Source organism: Astyanax mexicanus, chromosome 22, assembly GCF_023375975.1.
Source record: "Astyanax mexicanus isolate ESR-SI-001 chromosome 22, AstMex3_surface, whole genome shotgun sequence".
Classification (NCBI taxonomy): Eukaryota; Metazoa; Chordata; class Actinopteri; order Characiformes; family Acestrorhamphidae; genus Astyanax; species Astyanax mexicanus.
In genome coordinates, this window is record NC_064429.1 from 38,471,621 (window position 1) to 38,490,805 (window position 19,185).

Below are 19,185 nucleotides of genomic sequence, written 5' to 3' on the forward strand. Positions count from 1 at the left end.
GTGAATATAGAAACTCTGTATTGTAGTAGAGAAGTGGGCGGAGCTTCTTCTGAACATGGTGAACATAAGGCTTGTGTTGTGCTGGAGTTGAGGCTCTCGGGGAGTTTTAATAGGGACAGAAGTATGATGCTTATAGTGTCTGGCTCTCAACACACACAGACACACACTTACACACACACACACACACAGGGAGATAGTGTTGTGGTGGTGAAGGCGAGTACAGTGCCGGCAGTAAGATCCTCTCTGTGCTGCAGGAGATTAAAACTCTTCAGGGGTGAATCTGCCCCCCAGCGCTGGTCTGGATCAGCGTTCCCATAAACACAACTATAATCCTCAACATCAGCATCTGCTGGAATACAGAAACAGGGGTTTTCCATCTTCTAATATTGTAATATTGTACATAGAGCTGAGTATTATATCAATATTTTATTGTATCGATAAAATTCTCTTAGAATGCTTTAATAAACAAACGGATGATATCGTCAGTGAGATATGATTAAAGTAGAATAGAATATTTTAGAATAGAATTAGCAACCATGCAGAGTTTTTATAACCAAACAGATCCTATTTTCTCCTCCTCTTTATTTCAAAGTCTTTTAATAAACAGTGATAATGGAACTGTGCTATAATCACAATAATACACTCGAGGTTCGTGCTACAACCTGTAATATTGGCCAATTAGATCAGTTTTAAAAGAAATCAACCGCATATTGTTTGGAAATAGACATAAAAACTAGAGAACCGTAACAACTGAACTGTTTGATTTGTATTCAGGAAAATGTTGTTTTTAAAAATATGTTCAGGAAATAGTCAATTTTATGATTTATATTCAGTATAGCTTGACCTTTGCAGATTTACTTCAATATTTTCTAAATATTTTGTATTACAATTATTGTTAGGATTTTCAGTAACGTTTCTTATCAAACATGAAAGATTCTTATGTAATTCTTCAATAGAATTTCTTAAGTTATAGACATAATATAGGTAATATCAGCCAGATAATCAATAAAAATCTGACCTGTTAAAACAAAGGGTTAAAACATCTCCCAGATCTGTATGTATTTCTGGCCAGAAAAACATACTAATAGTAATAATAAAAATAATAAATAATAATGGTGTTATTAATGCTTGAGTAGCGGTGACCTCTGGACTGAGTTATGACCCTCAGGCTGGGTTTTACCTTTAGTCAGATGTCTAGATGTCCGCCAGCTCCTGTCTGAGACCCGTCCCCGCCATGGAAGCAGGACACAGGGACGTCTCGCCGCGATGACACATCCTGATTCATCCAGCATCATCATCCCCAACATCATCCTCCTTATCATGAGTCTGACTTCACAATGTCTTCTCCTCACACACTTGATTCTCACTGTTTCTTTCAGTAAAATCATTTTTTTATTATTAAAACACAGTGTTTTGTGAATCAGTATGAATGTCAGGTTGCAGCAAAGGAGAAGCAGAGGTGGATAAAAATGCAATAAAATGTTATATTTATTTATTGAACAAAATGAAATGTAATGAAAACAAGAAATAAAAAAATAATGACACAGAAACACAGAGTCCATGTAAAAAGAAAACACACATAACCTGAACTGATAAACTGATAAAACCTACAAGGACCGATGAGATACACTGAAACAAAGGGACTATAAACAACTCTGGAAAACAAAATAAGAGAGCACTTAAAAATGATGAGTTTCTTTGATTTTACCAAATTAAAAACCTCTGGAATATAATCAAGAGGAAGATGGATGATCACAAACCATCAAACCACCAAGCTGAACTGCTTGAATTTTTACACCAGGAGTAAAGCAGCATAAAGTTATCCAAAAGCAGTTAAGTAGGTAGTAATAATAATAATAAAAAGAAGAATAAAATGTGTTTTTACACTGAGAGGAGTTTAGTATGTTGGGTTTGTAAGGGTTAATATCCTGATCTCTGTTCTGTAGCTCTGAAACAGTGATATTTACATCATTCAGACTCATCAGAACCAGCAGAACCGCCGGTCTGATCTCTTCATCACTTTTATCTGTTACGTTCTTCTTGCTCAGATCAGGAGTTTCTGTTAGATTTGATGATTTCATCATCTCCATCATCTGCTCCGACTTTACCACAGAAAAACAACGTTAATGTAGATTTTCATCATTTTACACCCCGACTCTCTGCTGAACCCCGACTGACCACAAATCAGAATTTATATTTTATAACAGACCGTACTCTCGCTGTATTTGATTCAGAGTCTGAAAAAGCAGAATTATTTTTTATTAACTCTTATTATTATTATAACTCTACTCTGTTATTAACAGGACTCTGCCTACAGGACATTCCCCACAGAATGTCACCCATAAAATGCTGCCCACAAAATATCACCCACAGAATGCCACCCACAAGACAATGTCCAAAAAATGCTTCCCACAGGACACAGCCCACAGGATGCTCCCATAGGACACTGCCCACAAGACTCTGCCACAAGATGCTGCCACAAGAAGCTGCCATATGATAGCACCCACAGGACACTGCCCACAGGAAGCTGTCTACCGGACACTGCCCACTGTACATTGCCCTTAAGATGCTGCCCATAGGACACCGCACAAAGGACGCTTATGACAGGACACTGTCTACAGGACACTGTCTACAGGACACTGTGTACAGGACACTGCCCACAGGATGCTGTACAAAGAATGCTGCCCACAGGACACTGTCTACAGGACACTGTCTACAGGACACTGCCCACAGGATGCTGCACAAAGAATGCTGCCCACAGAACACCGTCTACAGGACACTGTCTACAGGACACTGACCTCAAGACACAATGCTCAAGACACCGCCCAAAGGTAACTGCCTACAGGACACTGTCTACAGTAAGGTTCAATTAATCTAATTAGTAAAAATAATAAGTAATTTACTGAATATGGCAATGTTTCAGGTTTAATTCTGACTGATGGAAAAGGCAAAGTAAAATCAATATCCACAACATTTCACTGTGACCCTTTCTATTTTTCTAATTTCTAATTGGTTATTAATATGTTTTAAAGTATTTATAACCTAATTATTAATCTGTAATCTATTAATCTTCTATATGAATCATTATGTGTAGTTTTATTTGGAATATATCATCATCTTACATTGGAAATGCTGTAATAATATGATAATAATCAGTGTAACCTTGAACTCTGAAACTCGCTCTGCTCTGTTCTCTCAGATGTTGGATCTGAATTATGATTATGGTGATTTTTCTGAGATGTGATCGATATGCTGGAGCGTGAGCGCGGTACGGTTGTGGGTTGAGCGATGTTTAATCCGTTAGCGTAGCGTTTCTGCGGGAGACGGATGTGTAGAGTTTAATGCGAGGCCGAGTCGCAGTAAAATGAGGTCAGGCTTCATTTCAGTCTGAAATGAAACGCCGGGTCACTCCATTCATCTTCCCGCTCTTTCTTCTCAGACTGGCGGCGGAGATGCGAGGTTTACGCGCCGCTCGCTCGCCCGCCGTATCGATGCCGCGCCGTCAGTCTGGCTGCTTTTCAAGGAAGACTGGTTTCTCTGGGTTTAGGGACGTAATTCATTCATCAGGATGTAGACAGAAGGCTCGAGAGGGGGCGGGGCTTCTTCCCCAGGTGTGGGCGGCGTCCTTCAGGCTGTGTGATCGTGACTTTGAGAGTGAGGTTGATCTGGAGAGACTCAGCCATCACTGTCAGGAGGCTGTTAGTGGGAGGACTGGAGGCGGGGGGGGGGGGGGGGGTGATGGATGTGTTGGTGTGGGAGGTGAGGGACCATTATTATAGTTTACCATCAAAATCCACAATTTAAACACCTGATTTTACAGCTTTACCTGCAGAAATGCAGAAGAGACTGAGTGATTCAGCGTTTCTTCATTATTTTAAAATGTTCTGCTTCTTCAAACTGTGACAAAAAACATGTGGAATTATTTATCAAATGAAAAAAAGTGTTTAATAAACCAGAATATGTTTTATATTTTACATGACACGTTTTGAACATCTCTGCTGGATTTTCTCAGTCAGTTTTATGAGGTAGAGTCTCCTGGAATTTAGGCTTTCAGTTAACAGCTGTGCTGAACTCATCAAGAGTTAATTACTTGAATTTCTTGTCTCTGAATGTGTTTTTTGAAGCATCAATACCTGCTCAACTAAGTAAAGAAAACAAATACTTTAGGAACAAATAAAAGAAGAAGAAGAATTTTAAGAACTTTGAAAGTATCCTCAAGTGCACCACAAAGACCATCAAAAATTTTATGATGATGAAACTGGCGCTCATCAGGACCACCCCAGGAAAGGAAGTAAGAGTGAGAGTAAGAGTTTCCTCTGTTGTACAGGATAAATTTATTTTAATTAAGCTTTTAATTAAGTAATAATAGTATTTGTACAGTAAACTAGCAAATAATGCAACAATCATAGCAACCTCTCAGCAACCAACTCAATATTGTGGCAGCACCTTAGCAACCAGCTGCTGTATTACTGCAGAACTTTAGTAACCACCTAGCAACACCTAAACTATATATATATATATATATATATATATATATATATATATATATATATATATATATATATATTTCCGTGTATATAGCTGTGAAGCTCCAGCTCGTCCCAATTAAATCACCATCTCAGTTCATCAGGTTTAGATCAGGGGATTTATGTGGAGGAAAAACACTTTTATACTCTTTACTACAGAATTATATATGTGTTCCTTAATCATTGTCATCTTTTTAATATTAATCTACAATGTAAAAAATACATTAAATAAATAAATTACGAAAAACACTGAATGAGAAGGTGTGTCCAAAGCACTGGGTGGAACTGAAAGTAGCTGAATGTGTTAATTAATAGTGTATAATTTATTATAAAAATAGTATTTTACTTGGTTTTCTCTTATTGTCCAGTTTTGTTATTTTTACAGGTTTGTATGTTTGACTTTCTATTCTTTGTGTTTTTTTTGGCAGAACTCAGTGAGCTTTCATTAGTCATTCAGTTTCATTAGCTGAGCTGAATCACAGCATGACTTATCAACCACCCCCCAACACCCCACCGTCCAAAAACATATTCCGCCTGCTAGCAAACGCCGAGCTGTGATTCTCTCTCTGCTGTAATTTCTCTGCTGATCTCCTCCTGCAGAAGACTTACGCTTTAAACATCTACCGGAACTGTGTTTATACAAAATAATAATAGTAATAATAATAAAATAAGGTGCTACAGCTATAGCATTAGCATTAGCGCTAGAGTAGCGGACGATATTTGATTCCACATTGATTTTGTGCAGCTCAGAATAATAGTAATAATAATAAAACATGCATGGGCAGTTCGGCCTGTTCGATTTAATAAATGCAAGAAAGATTTCCTTAAATTTTCTTTCATTTTATTCAGTGGAGCTTTAAAACATCACTGTGCTGAATTACAGTCAAAATCACAGAGTAAAAACTGCCCTGATATAAAAAATCTATGGAGCTAAATTAGTGCCAAAACTACGCAAATAAAGAAAACGTATTCTGTAAATATGATACTACTTGCAAACAAACACAACACGTTTTACAAATACAAAACTCGACTCTCTAACACACACGGTGTGTTTTACAAATACAAAACCTGATGGTTGTAAATATATATGTAAACTTCAAATAAATACACAGCTGTTTTCTAATACATTGCTCTTTACAAACAAATATAACACATTTTACAAATGCAAAAAGCAATAAACAACAAGTAGAACATGATTTTCAAACATTACCGTGTCATGACTCACGAACACGCACAGCCCATTTGTAAATCACGTGACTTTTGGCACACTTTTAGCAGTCGCAAACTCGTGTTGAGATTTTCTCACAAATACACCCCAACTCTACAAATGCATCGCCCCAGAACAGCAGGTGGCGCTGAGGGACACTTCACAAGCTGTGGCTGCACAGCAAAGCACGCCCCGCTTCCAGCGCTCCCCAGTGCATTAATTTACACTGATTAAGGTGTTTAATACATCTATAATAATCACAATAATCACATTTTATACCCGATTTATACACGAGTCGAGTTTTGTATTTGTAAAACGTGTTGTGTTTGTTTGCAAGTAGTATCATATTTACAGAATACGTTTTCTTTATTTGCGTAGTTTTGGCACTAATTTAGCTCCATAAAAATCACTTATAGAGAACAATAGAAGAGATATCTGTCATAAACTCTCAGAATACAGCCTTATTTCAGAAAGATATATATATATATATATCAACAAAGATGTTTTTTGATCTCGTTTGTTAAGTTTCGATTAGGGAAGCTTTTTTGGGAAACTCGCGCAAAACTTGCTGCTCTGTTTCTAGCGTCATGCGTTAGTTTGATCCTAATTTGCTGAGATTGATCTCTTTTGGGAAACGCACCCTTAAATTGTGTCTGGTTCTATATGTCTCTATATGATGAATCCAGGTTCTGTTTAGGATCTAATGATGGTCTCTTGGTTTTAGCGCTTTAATTCGTTTTTTTTATTGTTTAGCAATACACAAGTACGTACATACAAACAAAGAGAAGAAGGGAAAAAGGAAAAAAGGGACAAAAACAAACAATTATACAAGAATGAAAAGAGAGGTCAGCTTTCATTGTATTGTAAGAAAAGTGACCAGGCTTCCTCAAATCATTTAATATTTTTCGAGATTGGCTGTGAGTCTCTCCGAGTTGTGATGATCTGTAAGAAGATTAAGCCAATATTTCATTGAGATTTGAGTCCTGTCTTTCCAGTTCAGCAGTATTACTTTTTTAGCGATGCTTTTTGATATTAAAATAAATAGCTGTGGGTAAATGTGCTGCAGGATCCATACAGAACCTGTAGAACCTCCAAACCCAACCCTCTCAATCTCATCTTATATCCAGCATAGAGGATCTAGAGGAACCGACAGGTACTAGATATTTTGTTTTAATCGTTTCAACAGTTTAACCTCAATAAACATATAAAAATGTTCTTTTCACTGTAATATATAAAATATAACGTCATCTATAAATAATCATCATTATATTTCAACATTTAACTTCTTATTGAGCTGTTTTTTGTTTATTAATGGGTTTATTAATGGGTTTATATCCTACAGCCGGACAGCGTTACTGATCACTCCATATGGATCACCCCTGGATGGCACTTTATATATATATATATATATATATATATTTATACTATATATGTGACATTTATCATCTACTTTTTCTTTTATTTTCCAGACGAATCGCAGACAAGCGACAGAAGATCAAAAATGTAATAACAGCAGCAATTCTAATCCTTTCAGAGTGGAATAAAGCGGCGTATCGGCGCGTCTCCGTGAGCCGGGCTGGTTATTGAACTGTAAATCAGACTGACTGACTGATGCGTCATTAACACAGCCCAGAGAAATCATACAGGCAGATTAATCAGCGTAATTGTGAGAGCTAATTGTATGTGTGGTGAGAACACGCGTGTGAAAGATTAATTTATGAGTAATTCTCAAATTAATGGATCACTTGTGCTTGGGGAATTGATCATCAGTCTAGTCGTGCTTAAAAAAACAGGTTTACTTTAGTCTGAAGAGTTTTTAATGAGCTGCAGAACCAAAAAGACGCATTATCTCATGTAGAAACGTTCATTTGGTTGATTTTTTCTGTCTAAAAGTCATTGATTAAGTGTAGAGTAAAGTTAGCGTAAGATTAGATTAGAGTTAAATTAATATGTAGATTTAGATTTAGGTATTGATCAAGGTTTGTTTAAGATTTGGGCATAGTTTAAATTAGTGCAGATTAAACTGTATGTTATAACTAGGCATATATTAATATATAAAACAATGTGTTATTTTATGTAAAATTACAATTAGGATTAGGTAAAGATTAAAGTGCTATAAGGTGATTCTCAGTTCTGAACTTATTCTCAGTTATAAATTGATTGTTAGTTATGAATCAATTCCCAGATTTGAGTTTGTTCTCAAGTCAGTTCAGAGTTGTGAGTCGATTTTTAATCTTGAATTGATTTTTAGATGTGAGTCGATTCTTGGTGAGTCTATTTTTAGTTATAATTATAAATGGTCAATTATGAGTCAGTTTTAATTTATGATTTTAATCTTAGTTAATGATTCAATTCCCTGTTTTGAGTTGATTCTTAATTTTGTCAGTTCACAGTTGTCACAATTGGTGTTTGATGTTCAATTATAAATCAATTCTCATTTGTGAGTCAATTTTCGATTGTAAGTTGATTTTCAGTTATAAGTTTATTGTCAATTATAAGTTGATATTCAGTTGTGACTCTCACGACTCTCAGTTAATGAGGCAACTCACAATTATGAGTCGATTCTCGGGTTAAAAACATGAGTTGCTACTGGAATTTGGATTTGGAACCAAAACTGTTCTATATCAAAAACTGGGGGAGTAAACTTCTTTCCATTATTTATTCTCTCTAAATCTAACTGACTCGATTAGCTGATGAAACATCAGTGGACTGAGTGTCTTCAGAGTACACAGAGAAATGCTCAGTCAGGTCTGGAGAACATATGGATCAGTAGAATTATCTGATTATAAATACAGATATTATATAATTATGGTGACTCCAGGTCGTACTGTTGTGTTTGGGAGGTGTTGTTTATAGAGATGTTTTAAATAGATATATTGTGCCGCTGCAGCAGTGTGTGGGTGGTACAGCGGGTACAGCGGGCACCGTCGGCACCGTGGGCAAGATCAGATGTCGGGCAGTGCCGGCGGGGCGTCCGGAGGAGCCGTGTCCGGCCGAGGGGGCGAGGGGGGCGGGGTTACGGCGGGCACTGGGTGACCCGCCGCGGGATACGGGGAGAATAATACAGCAGCTATATAAAGATCAGCGGACGAGCGCCGGACGCTGCGCTGTAATTGGAGGTCAGTGCTGATGATGTAATGATGACCCTGTGGGAACGCTGGTCAGAGCTTCTGTTCTCCTCATAATGATAATTATCACCGACAGGAAGCCTGGAGAATCTGCAGCATCCTCACAAACACCGCCCACCAAAATACCGTCCAATCAGAGCTCAGTAATCAAAAACCTGCAACTTAGATTATGAATCTCAAAGAATCTTTATTATTTTACTGGTTTGAAATGTTGGTGATGTTCTGATACATTTTATACCTACTTACACACATTATTTAATTATTCCAAAGAATTACAATAAAATAATCAAAACAAAAATGTATTTACAGTTTTATCTGTTAACAAAGATTCAGAACTGATTCTCATTCGTGAGTCGATTCTTAGTTGGGAGGCGATTTATAAGTTGACTCTCGTTTGTAAGTTGATTTTTAGTTGTGCGTAAATCTTAAAGAGTCTTTATTATTTCATCAGTGGGAAATGTTAGTGATGCTTGGAGACATTCTACAAGTAATTCTACAAGTATTTCTGGTTATTAATTATTAGAAAATTAAGTCAGATGTGTTAGGATAAAGACAAAATGTTCAGTAGAGTTTTATCCGTTAACTGAGATTCAGAACAGCAGAAACTGGTGTACAGTAATGATTTATTGATGTATTTGTCTGGCGAGTATCGGCGGATGAGACGGTGATGGGTGGGTTATCTGTAGGCTGTGGTTTAGGCTGTGATTGATGAAGAGTTTATAAACGGTTTAAGACGGGATTTTCTGGGGGATTTGGTGAATTATGAACACAGCAATCTTCCGCCGGTGTAAATCTCCAGGAAATAAAAAGTGAAAGTGCAGCACGCCGCCGGGACTCACTTTCACAACAAACTCATTCAAAACGACAAAACAATTCAACTGTTGCTGCGCTTCAGATATTAAATCCAGCATGTATTCCCCTCACGCAGAATTATTCCAGCAGATGGAGCACGTCTAATTACATTTTATGATTTATGTGATCATTTGTGCGGCACCCAGGGAAGGAACAGAGGGAATACGGAATCAATAACGCTCCTCCTCAAACAGGAAATTAATAACGGTCCTGAGACTCGCTACGTCTCAAACAATCCAATGAATCTGTTGGACCCTGGAGGCTCCTAGCGTTCACTCCGGGTTTTTATTGTCCTGCGTAAGATATCTTATTTAGAAATAAAGCAAAAGATCAAATAAAACGTCTTGTTTTATCAATTGTTCATGTTTTATTACTGCATGTCATAAAAAACACCATTATTCACCGTCGAACTCCATCCTTCTTCACCAAACACCAACACTGTTCACCAAATACCATCACCAAAATTCTACAACAAAAATATAGTTCTTCACTAAACACAAACATTCTTCAACACCATGATTCACTAAATAAAAACACTAAAAATCCCCATTAAACAAAATTATTGTGCGTTATCCTGCACCGAAGGCACTTTCTTTCCTCCTGCTCTTGTGTTTAACAGTAACCTTCCAGAATGCACCACACACTGACATCACTCATTCACTTCCTCAGATGACTGATCACATGACACCTTCCAGACCACAATCACCTAAGTATTGATTTCACCTGTTTACCTCACTATAACAACACCTGCACTTCACTCACACCCTGCCGATCTGGTCCTGTCCGTCTTTAAGCGTAAGTGTTACGTATGTGTTTACCTTCCCTGAGTTTTAGTTTATTCTCTTTATTCTGTGTTTGACTCATTTTGTTGAATTTTTGACTACCTCTGTCTGACCTTTCTTGGATTGTTCTCTTTTCTTCATGTTTGTTTTCTGGTTTCAAGTAGATCTTGCCTGTTTTTGACTATGATTTTGGATTACCTTTATTTAACAAATCCCTTTTTATTCTGTCTTTGCTTGTCTCATCCCTGCCTGGCCCTGACAATTTTTGTCTACCAAATACCAATATTTTTCACAAAACACCATCTTTCTCCTCAAAAAAACACAGCTAACAGCGTGGCATTTTCAAGGAACAAATAATAAGCTGTCAAATGTGATAAAAACAGTATAATGAATGGAACAACCGTATCTCATGCTGTAATTATATCTCAAAAACTGCAGAAAGCTCACAGACATCTTTTCACTGTTTAAAGCTTTGCTGTTTTCTCTGCTTTTCCAAAGAAAAAAACAATCTGCATTAATCAATAGGCTTACAAACAAGCATCTGTAAATGTAATGCTAATTATTTGCGATGCCAAACCGAAACAAGTGCAGATTAAAAAGAAAGAAAAAGAGCTGAGCGCTGGCTTTAGGCCAAGCTTTCATTAATCAAGATTAGCGTTAGCGTCGATCTGGGAGGTCCTGTGAGCGAGTTTTCGTAGACGTGTTAAACAGAAGAGAGCAGAGGAACGGATCTGCTGCTCATCCTCCACCGTTTTCACGACAGTGGCGGAGGCTTTGAAGTCTGACAGGACCTTCATTAATCTCGATCCGTTCCAGCGTCTCGTTTCCCGTCGCTTTCCTCTCAACTCCAACAAATTCGCAGATTGCAGCAGGTCTTTGAAGAGGCCGGGCTGGAGGACGAGCTGCTGGGAGGTGGTTGAGAAGGTGTCGGGGGTGGTGGTAGTGGGGGTGGGGGAATAATAATATAAGAATTGAACACTCTGAGAGCTGTAGGGGGGATTAGGTCTTGTGGAACAGCTTAACTTTGCTTACTCTGGGCAGTTCGTAAGTAATTGGACAGTGAATCAGTCTGGAGTGAGTTCGGTCCTAACCTGAGTAAGCGAAAGCTTGGACAATAGAGTTCAGTTCAGGGTATTTCTACTGTACACTTTAATAGTTCAAGTCAATTTTACTGTCCAGGTGAGAGGACAATAGCATAGGCAGCTCAAACTGGTCAAACTACCTGTCCTTAGACCCTTAACTTGCTTTTTTTTTTTTTTGATTTTGAAGTTTTGGCTGTTCTACAAAAAGAATCAACTTGAGCAAGTAAGCAAAACTTTATGACCAAGCTTGTAAAGCAGCATGACCAGCAATATTAAGCTAACTAATCAGTATGGCATAGATTAACCATGCTAGTTGACCCACATAACCAACCTCACCGAGCTGTTGCTTGTTGACCAGTATGACCAGTCTATAGCTGTAATGGTCTTGTCCTGTTTTTGCAGGATGTCTCTCTTGTCTGTCCCTGTGTTTATTTACCCTCCTTACATGTCCTGTGTTTATCCTGTGTCTCCTCCCCTGTTGCTCACCTGCTCGTTTGTTGCTCTGCCCCCTTGTTACCTGGTTCCAGGTGTTTCCCGTTTCCTTTTCTTGTGTGTATAAACAGTCCCCTTGTATCTATTTACACTGTCTGTGGTTGTCTGTCTACCGTCAGTCAGGTCCCATGTTATCTATTTTCCCTGTGGTTCTTTTTGTTTCAGTTTTGTTTCTTTGCCTGTTTATTATAATATTTTATTACACTACGCTTTCGTGGACTAGACAAGCTGTGTATGTGTGTGCATTTGCACATCTGTGTCAGCAAAGGGTGCAAATTACTGTAGTTAAAGTAGCTGAAGGATTGTAACATTCATTAGAATGGGTCTACATGAGTATTTGTATATGTATACACTGTATACAGATAGGTATACAGATGTTGAGACAGTTATATTTAATTAAAGCTGTGTGCTATTTCTGTAGCAGGAGCGTTAGCTGTGGAGCTAATCCGAGCTCAGTCTGATCATGTGGAAATGAGTCAGTCTTCATTTGTTTCCCGCAGCAGAGAATACATCAGACCGCGGGGGGGACGCTGTTCCCTGTGTTCTGGCCATCTGGCCTCGGTGCTATTCACACCGTGAGCCATCAACCTCTAAAGCTTATGTACCAACGGGCCAAATTAGACATTACTGTAGAAGACCTTGGATCTGGGTAAAATTAGCAACAAAAAACACTTACGCTGAATAAATAACAACCACTATTTTTATTCTTTTTATTCATTTTTGTCAGGACACGACTTTCCAGGATTCAACTCTCCAGGACACATTGTTCCAAAAGTCCTGCCCTTTGTTAAGAGGTTCTATACCTACTACCCTGTTGGTTACAACATGTGTCTGCAGGATGTTCTGCACAGATCACTGAGATCACTGTTAGTGTTCCTCCTATCACTACTAGGGGTGACTGACTGTCACTGTATGAGATGATGCTCCACAGATCATCAATCACACCGGCAGTTTACAGTGTGAACTCTTCAGTCCAGGTCAAAGACAGGATTAAAATGCTAGTAAATATGATACAGGTCCAGCGTGAAGCCGTCCAGTTTTCATGTTCACATCACAAGGTGATTGTGACTGAATGACTGAAGGTCTAAATGGCAGCCAACTTGTCAAAATGGCAATCTTGCTTCTATCTATTCAAAGTCTGTCAACTGTGCAAAATTTGAGTCTTTTTTTTTTTGAGAGCGTCGTTATGACTGTCTAGCATCCAGAAACGATCTCTTACAAGGAGGTACACTCCCCAAAACTAGTCTCAGATAGTCTATTTATAGGGCAGATAGGGATGCAAAAGTACGCCCTCTTGTGGTTTAAGACCCAGTGTCTAATCAGACCAATCACACCTGTAATCATTTATTGTATATACAGTATCTACCCGAGACAGAAGCAGCAATCCGAGGAATGTTATTTATTTTATCTAGTTTTGGGCTGCTGGGTTCATATTGAGTACTCAGTCTAACATAATGTTGCTTTATAATGATAAACATGAGCTGCTCGCCCAATCATAATGCCTGTTTCACACTGGCTCTGGTCCACTGACTGGATTACCTCAGTACACACACACACACACACACACAAATGCATGCAAGAAAAGAGCTGACTGGAATTGGTGGTATTAGCATGCTGCTATCAGCTGCAGGACAGATGTGTACCCGTCCTGCCAGGTCCAGCGACGAGACCGCCACTGTCCAGCATTACCATCCAAACACCCACATACTGCCGCTGTCCAGTCAAGAACATTCGCAGGATATCACATGACCCAATTAAAATAACACACGTATATGGGATGACTTGTAAATGCATGCCCCTGTATAAGTGTGTACTGGCATTACACCATAGAAGGCTAATATTACCACCCACAGTGGACAGTGCAGTGTATAAATTGAGTAGCTACTCCCATCTCTGACATTTGTACTGAGATTTCTTAATCCCATTTAAACTGGATATGAATGGCATGTCTAAACCTTGTATTACGGTAGTTGTGTAAAAACACGTGAAAAACACTTTCTATAGAATTAATTCTGTTTAATTTTAAATGATATAACTGTAGAAATTGGTGTTGGATGGCATATTTAGAAAAAAGACCTTTTTGGTAGTATCAAAGGGTTTTTATATTACACATCAATTTATAAAGATCTCTTTCTCAAGTATTTAACATAAATGTTTCAAGTGATATTACTTTAGCAATTTGGAATATTGGAAGGTCAAACTAAAGAGAAAAATGTCTATTTGGTTTAGTTTTAGAACCAGCTAATCAAACTCTCATTAAATGCCACCATTATATTTTTGATTTCTATACTGTTAATGGTATAAGTATTGAGTTATATTACGGTAGCATTTTGGAGTAATAGAAGGTCAAACATAAAAAAAATGCCCATTTGGTTTAGGGTTGGGGCGCCACCAACATTTGTGCTTAGGGCTCCTAAGTCTTCAAGAGAGCTTCAGATATTCACAATTACTGATCCACTATTTTATCCAGTGGTTCCCACACTTTTTCCTGGCACTGCCCACACTCTACCCATATGCCTCCAGTCACTGATCCGGAGTAAATGCAGCGTCAGCAGCCGGAACAGGTGCTTTCAGCGAGATGTTGTGCACCTGACGTGACAGCTTGTGCGAGACAGCAAACAATCAAATCTCGCTCTGAGCACCCAATTCCAGCACTCCTCCTCCTCCACGCTGGCACCGCCGCCGGGCATCTGCTCCAGATTATAGAGAATCTGTTCATCCCTCGCTTCTCCAGCATCTTCCAGCCTCTCCACTCAGAGCTCCGTGACCAATCCCCGTACCCACCGTCCTGCCAGCCCGGCCAGGCCCTCCGCTGGGCACCAGATCTTCCAGCTCCCTCCCCCAGCCCGTAACAGCTCTGAGCCTGGGGAGAACAAATCAAGGAGATCATACAGTACCTGGCAACCCAGGATATTAGAGAAGGTTTACCTACTGACGGTTTACATGGGATGGACTGAAAACAGAGAGAGAGAGACAGGAAGGGCCAGGAACTCTTCTAGTTCCACAGCCATGGCTTTGTAATAAAGTGTGCATCGTGTGGATTAGCATTGTCTTGTTGAAAAATGAGCGAAAGTCCCTGTAAAAGATAGATGTGGTCCTGCAGCATATGTTACTTTAAGATCTCTAATATATTCTTTTTTGCTTTAATGCTGCATGACATACCACGACGGAACCTCATAGAACCCCTTTTTCTCTCTATCTTTACAGGTTGTTCTTTATCTCGCTCTATTTTTATCTCTCTCTCTCTGTGTTTCTCTCTTTTTATGTTGGTGTATAGTGAGTGAGCGGCAGGTTTTGGGTTGGTTTGGTCAGTTTCTGGTGTTTAGGATGCTGAGCTGTCACAGTCCGGCAGAACTCAGATCCGCCGACCCGACAGGACCCAGGTAAACCACACCCCCCCCCCCCCTTCAGCACTGGTACCGACAATTACCTGGTGTGCCGGTGTGGTGTAACAGGATGGAGGGATATTGTGTGTTTACAGTGAGCTCGGCGCCGGGCTGTGTTCAGTTAATTGGGCCGCTCTGCTGAGGAGCAGAATTTCTGATGGCTCATTTGGACCCTGCTGGTTCTGGAAGCTTTCACTGGAGTTTACAGTTAGTTTTACAAAAAATAAATGTAAATCATGCAGCTTACAGCTTAACACTTCTATGAAACTATCCTTTACTTTTATAAACTTACTGGACGAAAACACAACACAGCTGTACTCTACTGCAGTCTTTATGTGTGAATGTAATACTAATATATATATACTAAATTACAGAAATATTACAGTGAAATTATACGTCTACTGGGAAAAACTCTACTGATTCTGGTGCAGACGTTCCTGGAAACCCTTGCTGTGTGTGGGTGAGCATTATCCTGAATATCTTTTTAAAAGCCTGGGGGGGTAACTACACACTAATGGTGAGCGTCAGTGATTTTAGGACACACTAATGATACATATGGTATTTCAGAGCAGCCAGTTGAAAAGATACTTCTAATGGCAACTGAATGAACTTAGTATCTCAGTTATTATAAATTGATTCAACACAAAGATTATTATTATTTTACTGTATAAACTCAAAGTAGTTGAGTGATGTTTGGGAAAATTCCGTTTTATGTGTAACAGGCTTCATTCGAGTTCAGACAGAGACAGACAGAGAGAGATAAAGAGATAGGAAGAAGATAAGGGAAAGAAAGTGAGTGGCAGAGATTCAGAGAGAGAGAGAGAGAAAGAGAGAGAGAAAGAGAGAGAGAGAGACGGCGGCGGCGGAGGAACGAGGGAGTGAAAGGCGATTGATTTTTCGCTGCTAGAGTGTCATCATAGCGGCGGAGGGCAGACTAAATCAAATGTCATCATTGGGGGCGAGGCGGCGCGGTGTGGGTGCGGTACAGAGAGGAGGCCACTCGTTCTGTCATCCACCATTCATTTATACATTCATCACCTCCCTCCATCCATCCCTCGCACCACATCCACACTCAACACATGTGGACGAGTTGATACTGCACTCCGGTACAGCAGAACCTAACAGCACCCAGCATTACCCAGCATGCAGGAAAGCACAAAGACACTGTTATCACAATCCTCCTCAAGGGGGTGCTCCCACTAGTTACTGACAGTAACCAGCCAGCCAGGTTCGTCATTCCTGCAGTCCGCAAAATATGAACCTTTAGCAATCATAAAGCCATGGAGTTATTCATCAGAAATCATCAGGCTCCGAGTGATTGAATCCTGGTCATGCAGCTTGCCATCAGCTGCACTCCTAGGGTGATGTGGATCATCACAAGGCTGCATCTGGGAGCTGGTGTATCAGAACCAAGTTGCTGCACTTTCCTCTAAGCGTTAGCGCTGTGATGCTACTCGGCAAAAAGGTTTGAAAAGAGGCGGAGTCTGATTTCACATGTGTCGCAGGAGGACGCAAAATTGTGATGGGGATAGTAGCAGCTGAATGAGTGGGACAGTTGGCCACATACTATAAATTAGGAGAAAAAATAGGAAAAAATAAAAATACAATGATTAGAAATAAAAATAAATATATCAGGTAAAAAAGAAGCGGAAGGAAGAAAAGAAAAAACAAGACAGCAGAACATAATAATTTACACTGGATAAATTAGGCCTCTGTATATTAATAGTGTAATTTAGCAGCAAGTAGGCTAGCAATAAAATACATGATTAATGTTTACTGTATATTAGGGACCTGCCTGACAGTCAATAATTCAATGCTATTAATGAACTAGAACAATCAACAGTCTCTCACCAAGAGGTGCACTACCCACAATCAGCAGTTCAGCGGTTAAAACAGAAATGTGAGTATGAGTGAATGTCTGTATGATCATTTAGAATTCATTCACACATTTATCAGTTGGCTATAATTTTAAACATATCGATATTTCTGAGAGTTTAATACTGTAAAAAGCTCAGGGGTCAAATCCAGTATTAGACTCAGTCTAAAAGCTTAATTGGAGGATAATTGGGTAAATGATTGTTCATCAGAGCTCACTCGTCTGATGTTTCTGTGATGGGAAACAATGTTCTTGTCTGGTTTGAGTTATTCTGAATCTCAGTTCTGTAAACAGTGAGTGAGGGAATGACTCAGACTGCAGAACAGCGTTCCAGAGACTTGCTAATGGAGTTTTAATGGAAGCAGGAAAATGTCAATAGTTGGGTTTTAGAGATAGAGAAGAATTCAGCACCGGAGGATTTCATCCTCAGAAGCTTTACAGACAGAAACCAAATAAAAATACAAAATATAAATACATTTCAGACATTGTGCAGCGTAAATATATATATATATATATATATACACTTACTGATGCATAATAATAACACATTAAGAATTTCATAGAGGGAATGTATTGATGATTAATATATATATATATATATATATATATATATATATATATATATATATATATATAGAGAGAGAGAGAGAGAGAGAGAGAGAGAGAGAGATAGAGAGAGAGAGAGAGAGAGTACATTTTGGCATATTAGAGTTAATTGGGTAAAACTGTTGTAATATCTTTTTTTTTTTGCAAAAAACAGACAGACAGAATCCAATTAATGGATGGATGGATGGATGGATGGATGGATGGATGGATGATAGATCATCTGAAATATGTAACAGTAAAAATATTACATTTAATAAGACAGAAGAAATGATAAAAAGCAATGAAGAGAATAATTATAGTATTAGTCTCTTTAGTATTTGGGAAACAGAATCAGTAAATGTATTTATGAATAATGAAATAAAGTGTTTAGTCTCCTGATCTTATTCTCTCAGGGAATAAAAGCCAGTGGTTATGCAGTTCTCTCACCGTCTCAAATAAAGAGCAGCAGATAAAGAGAAATACAGATTTAGAGCAGCTGCTGATTCAGTTTATAACTGATCTACATGCTGCAGCATTATCCACCATTATCCTCGTAGCTTCATTACAGCAGCTCTACTGTACTACAGGCTGGTCTATCGCTTTAATGCTGACTCTTCTACAGTAATGCAGAGTGGGGTTTATCGGGGGTATTTGGGTGAAATCTCGGTGGAATCGGGTCGAGATCAGGATCTCCTCCGGTTCTGCTGATCGTTGAAGTTCTGGAGGTTTGGAAGCTCTGAGTTCTTCTCGCACTTCACCTACAGAAATAACGGTGCTTTCACACTTACACACTTCTAACACCAACTAACAGAAAACATCCTGCTGAACTCCACAGAGACGCTGAATTAATCTACTTTATTTCCCTCTCGCGCATCACTCTCACATACTGTAAGAATAGGTGTCTGTTTCCAACATGTTCTTTATATTTCACACTGCAGACAGACTCACACCTTTATTTTAAAAGCCTGAAGAATCTGCTCAGAGCTGGGTTTCCCCAAAACCCTCCTATCCAAAATAATATACATTTAAATTATTTTCATTAGATAAAATTATTGTAACTCTAAGGTCCTATTTTACTGGGGTTTCTGTGGTATTTTAGGTGGTTGGTTCAAGTGGATTTGACCTAAACTAGAGTGTATATAGGTAATTCCACTGTATAAAAGGAAATGTTTCCTACTCCGGTTGTTCTTTTTTTGGTTACTAAGGTACTCAGGTGGTTGCTAAGGTATTGTTAAGTGAATGATATTGTGTTGTTAAGGTGCTTTAGGG